Source organism: Corylus avellana, chromosome ca5 (genome assembly GCF_901000735.1).
Source record: "Corylus avellana chromosome ca5, CavTom2PMs-1.0".
NCBI classification, from domain to species: Eukaryota; Viridiplantae; Streptophyta; class Magnoliopsida; order Fagales; family Betulaceae; genus Corylus; species Corylus avellana.
In genome coordinates, this window is record NC_081545.1 from 27,471,472 (window position 1) to 27,478,631 (window position 7,160).

Genomic DNA, 7,160 nt, shown 5'->3' on the forward strand with positions numbered 1-7,160 from the left:
TGAATCATGGGTTGTGCTGGAGAGTAATATGCAATCCAATGAAACATAGAGGAATAAATCATGGGATTGTTGTCTTATTTGGATATGCTTTACTTGATTAGATTTTATCTTTTAATAGATGTCTGGTAGAATTAAGGGTTCCCTCTCAACCAGCACTCATTTATACGTTGTCTCCACAAATTACCAATTGTCACACTCATCCCTTTCAGTAAAAAAAAAAAAATTCTCTTTTGTTGCTAAGATCGTTAAAAGGGTCAACAAACTAGAGCTAGCCTTGGATTATAATATTAAGACAAACACGCATACGCAGAACATATATATAAATGCTTTCATGCTCTACTCGTATAAAGAAAGAGCAAGCTCTCGCAATCTCTCTCTCCTCTCTCTGATATATAAACATATAAACGTTCCATATATTCTCGGGAAAAGGGAAAAAAGAAAGAGCCGTTGAGAGTTATTAATTTGATGCTTGCATGAGGTCATGTATGTCTAACTGCTGATCCCATCCTGTCTTATCAGTTGGAATTATATTATATTAACTAGCTACACTTGCCTGTTGCCTAAGAGTTTATGGAGCCTGGTAATCAGATCAACTTCGTCTGCAGCAAAGCCTCCTCGCTTGACATTTGGCTTTAGGTAGTTCAGCCACCTCATTCTACAGCTTTTCCGGCATCTATTTAAGCCTGCAAATTGCACCAACGTACCCAATCATTTAAACTTCTAATTAAGCTCCAATTAATGAGGATATTGCATTAATATTGAAAACAAAACTTACATTTTATTTTCTTGGATTATATATATGTAAAAAAACAAAAAAAATGAACTTGCTTAATAAAAGAATATTAATCTCTCTCTCTCTCTCTCTCTCCTGAACTACCTGCTCTGTGAGGAATTTGATGCCACTTTCCTTCTCCATGGTTCTCAACCCAGTGCCTGAGAAGGATATCTTCCTCTTTAGTCCATGTACCTTTTCTCACACCGAAAGAGTGCTTCATGGAGGGCGGATTGATAGTTGATTAAAGTACCTCTAAGCGATTTCTTTTTTTAGTTTGTCCCAAGCATGCAGCACTTCCTGTATATTGACACATTTCGCCTACGTGAATGTCCAACGTCCACAAAATCCACGTGTTGCAGACTTCACATCAAATTGTCAATCCAGTGGCCAACCAAACCCACCTACCCCCTCACCCAGTCACCCCAAAACAAAAACAAATTTATGGCCCCCAAAAGTTGGGAAAAAAATTTTATACGATCCCTAATAACAGAATGATAATTACAATGAATACATAGTTTTTTTTTTTTTTTTTTTTTTTTTTAAATTAAAAAAAAAAATCCAATATTTGGCTCTCGACCCCCTGGCTTGCTTGAGTATTTAAGAGCTACTTTATAGCTACTTTTCTTCCCTAAAAAAAATAAAAATAATAATAATAATTACAAGCTTCTCTTTACTTCCTTAAATATTGAGTATGCGATAGAGCTACTGATATATATCCATTGTATCCTATCCATGATTCTAATACAATTTTTATTTTTTTCTCTCTCATCTCTTTTCTTTTTATTGAAGATTGTGATTGAATTTTATCAAAAATATGAAGGTAACTAGGTAAGTAAAAAATTTATATTTTGAAAAGAAAAAAAAAAAAGAATATATATATTAGATATTCTTCAAATTTAAAACAATTAAAAAAAGTGTGCATCTTCTGTGTAGTCATGGCACCAAACAAAGGTTTTGTGCCCACCACTCAGAGTTTGACACATCAGCTCTACAGGAAAATTGCAAGAAAAATATATGTTGGCAAAACACATGATTATTTCTCATACAACCATTTGAACCACCACTCGCTTCCGCCCGGATCCGCCCACCGCCTCCATCTCTCTCTCTCTCCGTTGGCCCCGTGTGGGTGGCGCGCAGCCACCCCCATGCGCCAGTGCTCCTCCCACCACCCTTCTAATTTTTATTTTTTTTCAATTGAGAAAAGACAGAATAATTTAGTGTTTTGTTCTCATTTTGATTTTTCTAAGATAAAGTGTCAACTTCAAATGGTGGGTAAGGGTTTTGTGCCATGACCACATTGAAGTTAAACTCTTTAAAAAAAAAAACCTATCGTAAGTGCTTCTTCTCTCTCTTTTTTTTTTTTTTTTAATTGAATAAGGAAAAAAAAAGCTACAGGGATATCGTAAGTGCCCTTAGGATAATCTTTACTTATTTTCTTTGCTTACCCTAAAAATAAAATGGCTCTACTTTTCTTGCATGCTCTTAATTCGGAATTTTGTCCACTTGTATTACGTGGACAAGATTCGATGCATGGGATAAAAAAATTAAAAAAAATAATAAAAAAAAAAGAAAAAAAATATTTATCGTTATAACCATCCACAGCTTGCCATTTGTCAAATGAGAGTTCATAAATGTAAACAGTGTCGTGAAACCACATAAATGTAAAACATGGTGAATTTTGCATTTGATGTTATATATATTGTTAGTTATATTATTTAGTTTTAATTTTTTTTTTTATTTATCTTAATTTTATCCGCGATAAACGAAAGGTCTAACTTTGCCAGAGGCTTGACCGCTTGAAGACGAATTTCCTAACATCCTCATAATTAGCCACACCTCTTTAATCGAGAGCGACTACTCCAACTCCACCTTCACGGCAAAGGTGCATGCATGTTCTCTTATCGGTTATTTCCCCAACAGCGAAAGAGAGAGGAAAATCAAGGAGATATTTTGGGTGGCGGTGATAATTGGGAAGTAAGAGGGAAAGAGAGGTGCTTTTAATTTTTAACCTGGATTGATGAAGCGGCAACTTTTGAGCCATTCATTAGCATCGAGCGATCACAACCTGACAAATTGTGTGAGTGGTTCAGTTAACCTTATAATCAACTAGAAGAATTAGTTAAATCACTTTTATAATTATATCATGTTAATTAATTTGTAAAAAATTTATAATAAACTTCGTACTACCCCAACAACATTACTGTTCTTTTGAATGTAACACCTTTTTTTAAAAAAAACAAATAAATAAATAAAAAATCATGATTGAGATGCTAAAATATGAAAGGTATCCATCATTCATTAATTGCATCTTTCTAACAAACAACCATTGACATTGACTGCTAGAGGGACAAAATTGCTATATTTAACTAAAAAGCCATCTTATAACATCTGTTAGAAATGCTCTTAGATATATTTCGGAACAACTCTCTCTAGAAAGCTAGCAGAACCATTTTTGAAATTACAAAATAAGTCCTTGACATTTCTAAGAACTTAATTTGCAGAAAAAAATTATGTAAAAATTTGTATATTATTTATTTTTTCCTTCGAAAACATTTTGTTTCCAAATACCCCAAAATATAAAATAATAGCTTACATCGATTCATTTAACAGTTTCATATAAGTTGTCCTTAAATGAGTAACTTCATATATTATTGCCTTTCCTTCTTAGGAAAGGGTAGTGGGCCGAATCAACTTCCATTGGTACCAAAAGCGAAACCAATGATGGTAATCATGCAAACTAGCAGTGTCCATAGTGGACAAAAAATTGCAGCAAATCGAATTTGTAGTTAATTCATACAAACTAATATAATAAAATAATGTATATCCCTTAATATATAAGAAGCACATGCTATTTTTTAATAACATGTACATTATTAAAAAATAACATGTACTTTTTACATGTTAATGAACACATGCCAATTTATTAAATGAATTTGTACGTTGATATATGGCCCACATGGTCATAAGGTGACGAGCCTCTTTTATATGGACAATTTTTTAAAATGTCAACCGACAGAAGATGAAGGTGGCCTAAAAGGACATTTACGAATTGAGTGGTGATATAAAATACACCAGTGTGAGTGAACAGCACTCATACTGATGTACTTTATAATATTATTTTTTATTGCTCACTGACACTAGTGTACTTTATAATATTTTTTTTATTTTATCAAAAAGTACACTAGCGATGTTTACTCACCACGCTTGTGTACTCTAATTCACGACTCTTAGGAATTAGGACCACTTAACTTTTACGTTGGAAGATTTTATAGGTCAGGTTCACTGCACTCTTATGCTTTCTTTCTCTCTCATTGAATTAGATTTGATGTCAGAGTTTTGTCTGTATTGATTATATTGTTGGACCACGCCTCCCAATAGGAAACTTGCCTGTGCAAGGAAACAAGAAAGAGAAAGAAAAAAAATGTGGAAGAGAGTGGACCAAGGGGAGGCATTTCTGCTATTCATCTAAACAATACTAAGAAAAATTTCAAGAGAAGGGAAGATGTAAGATATTAAGATGAACTTCAAAAGGAGAGAAGATTTAAATTTAGCTCTAATTCACGACTCTTAGGAATTAGGACCACTCAACTTTTACGCTGGAAGATTTTATAGGTCAGGCTCACTGCACTCTTATGCTTTCTTTCTCTCTCATTGAATTAGATTTGATGTCAGAGTTTTGTTTGTATTGATTATATTGTTGGACCACGCCTCCCAACAGGAAACTTGCTTGTGCGAAGGAAACAAGAAAGAGAAAAAAAAATGTGGAAGAGAGTGGACCAAGGGGAGGCATTTCCACTTTTCATTTAAACAACATTAAGAAGAACTTCAAGAGAAGGGAAGATCTAAATTTAGTTCTATCCTCCCTTTTTATGGTAGTAGTGCTTGGTGTTTTTTTTTCTGTAAGCTCCACCGGTTTTCGTTTATAAGAATTACTTTAGATCTAGTTTGTAGATTCAGATCTAGTCTATTCAACCTTAGATCTGATCGTTTTCTTCAGTCAAGACCTGTCTTTCGAAAGGAAGTCTAAGATGTCGTGCTTCTCCACTGATGCTTGTGAGAGTTTTTGTTTTTGTTTTTTGTTGTTGTTGTTGTTTTTATTTTATAGTCCTAGCCGTTAAGCTGAGGACGTGAATAATGCTTTTGGCTTTCAGGTCAAGAGGGGAATGGTTTGGGTGTGAGTTTTTTGCTCATACCTGGAAAATGGCTTCCTGTGCTTCCTGAAGGAGTCTGTGTTAGTAGATTTGTTCTATAATCTGAAGATCAGGCTGTGATAGCGAATATTTGACGTCATACTTTTTCATTGCAAGATCTATTATGTTTTTGATTTTTTGACGTGTAATCTTTTAGCTTCGGTTATGATCTTGTAGAACTGTATGTTCTGTGATTGTAAGAGCTTTTATGCTCTTGAATATTATTAATGAAATTAGATTGATTTTCCCTTAAAAGAAAAAGAAAAAGAAAAAAAGAAACTTGCCTTATTTGGAGTTGAACTCAAACTCAAGTCCTGAATTTTAAATTTTAAAAATTAATCTAGTTATAAATAACTAAATCATAAATTTGTTTAGAAATTTTATATTAGATTTTTTAAGACTTTTAATACTATTTTCATTTTTTATGGTATGTGACACATGTCAGGTCTTTTTTTTTTTTTTTTTTTGTTAGTAAAACTTCGAACCATATGGACTAAAAATGCATGTTTTTTTTTTTTTTTTTTTTTTTTTTTTTTTTTTATGGTGGGGGGCTTTATTGCGATGGGATTTGGTAGTAAATTAATTGGAAGGACAATCACAGAACACACGATATGTCGTCGAATGCAGAACAAAAAATTAATTGGCTTGCAGAAGATTAATTCGATTGACAATGACAATGGCTTGCAGAAGATTAAGTCAAATTTGGGAGCTATTAGCATTACTCGGAGAGTGGGTGGCCTATAGTGTTTCACTTGTGTGTGTGTATATATATATATATATATATATGGGAATTGTTAGGTATTTTACTGGTCCTAGGTATATTAGGTATATATTATTTTTTTAAAATCCGATGAGAGAATAAGAACCAGTTTTTTTTTTTTTTTTAAATAATATCCACTTATAATGATGAGAACATTATAAAAACACATAACATATATATCCTAATCAAATGAAGAAAAGGAAAAAGGATTACAAAGGGGGGTCCCTCCCACTCTTAATCCTAATGGAGGAGAGAAAAGAGAAACAAACGAGAATGCTTCAAAACATATTATAGAAAGCAATTCATTTAGCAACCGAGTATCTTCTCGAGTTAGCACATCTTAAAACTTTCGATGCAGTCTAACTAGTAAACAGCAGAAGATGCAAGCCAATATCAGCTATTCTCAGGGCACATAGCCAATCCTAAAAGAGATGATCTTTATTGATGACAATGATGAAGAGCTAAAAATTCCCTTCAAGGATAATAGAGGAACAACCAAATTTAGCAGCAAAAGTACTTGCCAAGAGGGCAACATTGGCTTCCCCTGCCGTGGCATCTAGATGGAGTAACTTCTTGGTACGTGCAGCCATGACTAGACCCGTGTGATCACTAACGACCACAAATGCAACACTGAGCATGGGCGAATGACAACATCAAAATTAGCTTTCAAGAAACTTTGGGGGCGGAGGGAACCAAGCTTCATGGACAAAAGCTGAGTCATGCCAGGCTTTATATATATATATATATATATATATATATATATATATATATTCAATCACATGTATCAGTAACTCCTTTAAACAAAGGATTTTGAATTGACGAGATAAGGAAGATAAAAACCTGTAGGAATCAACGTCTATTTGTATATAAGTCCAAATTTCTACAAAGTCCAAGGTGACCACTGGATGTTTGAATAAAAGATACAATAAAACAAACCAAAAAAGAAAAGAAAAAAAAAACATCTCGTAATATATCTAACAGACTAACAAGAAGATTATTAGAAGGAACGGGTGGACGAAAAGAGATATACAAAAGGGGAAAGATACAAGGAGAAGCGCACATGAAAAGATATAGAGACAAGGAAATAAAATGAAAAGGCAAGTTTGCTCCATGTTTTGAGGATGTTTAATGACTTCTAAGAAGATTCTTTGCTTGATAAGAAAGCAGCATAACCTTTAAACTGGTTTCAATTTCTTCTAATTTACTTTAATAAGTGCCAAGTTACATATCTTATATGTTTTCTTTAATTTTTTAACAGTTATTTATTGTCATTTCACTAATTTAAAAATTCAAACATTAATTTTTTAAAAACCTAAAAATGTTAAATGATACTTGTCACTTATTAGAGTAGATTGAACAAAATCTCCTCCAAATTAAGTTGCAAGTGCACGAGAATATAGGAGGTTGTAAAATGAACTCGATCAGTCCCCTACCC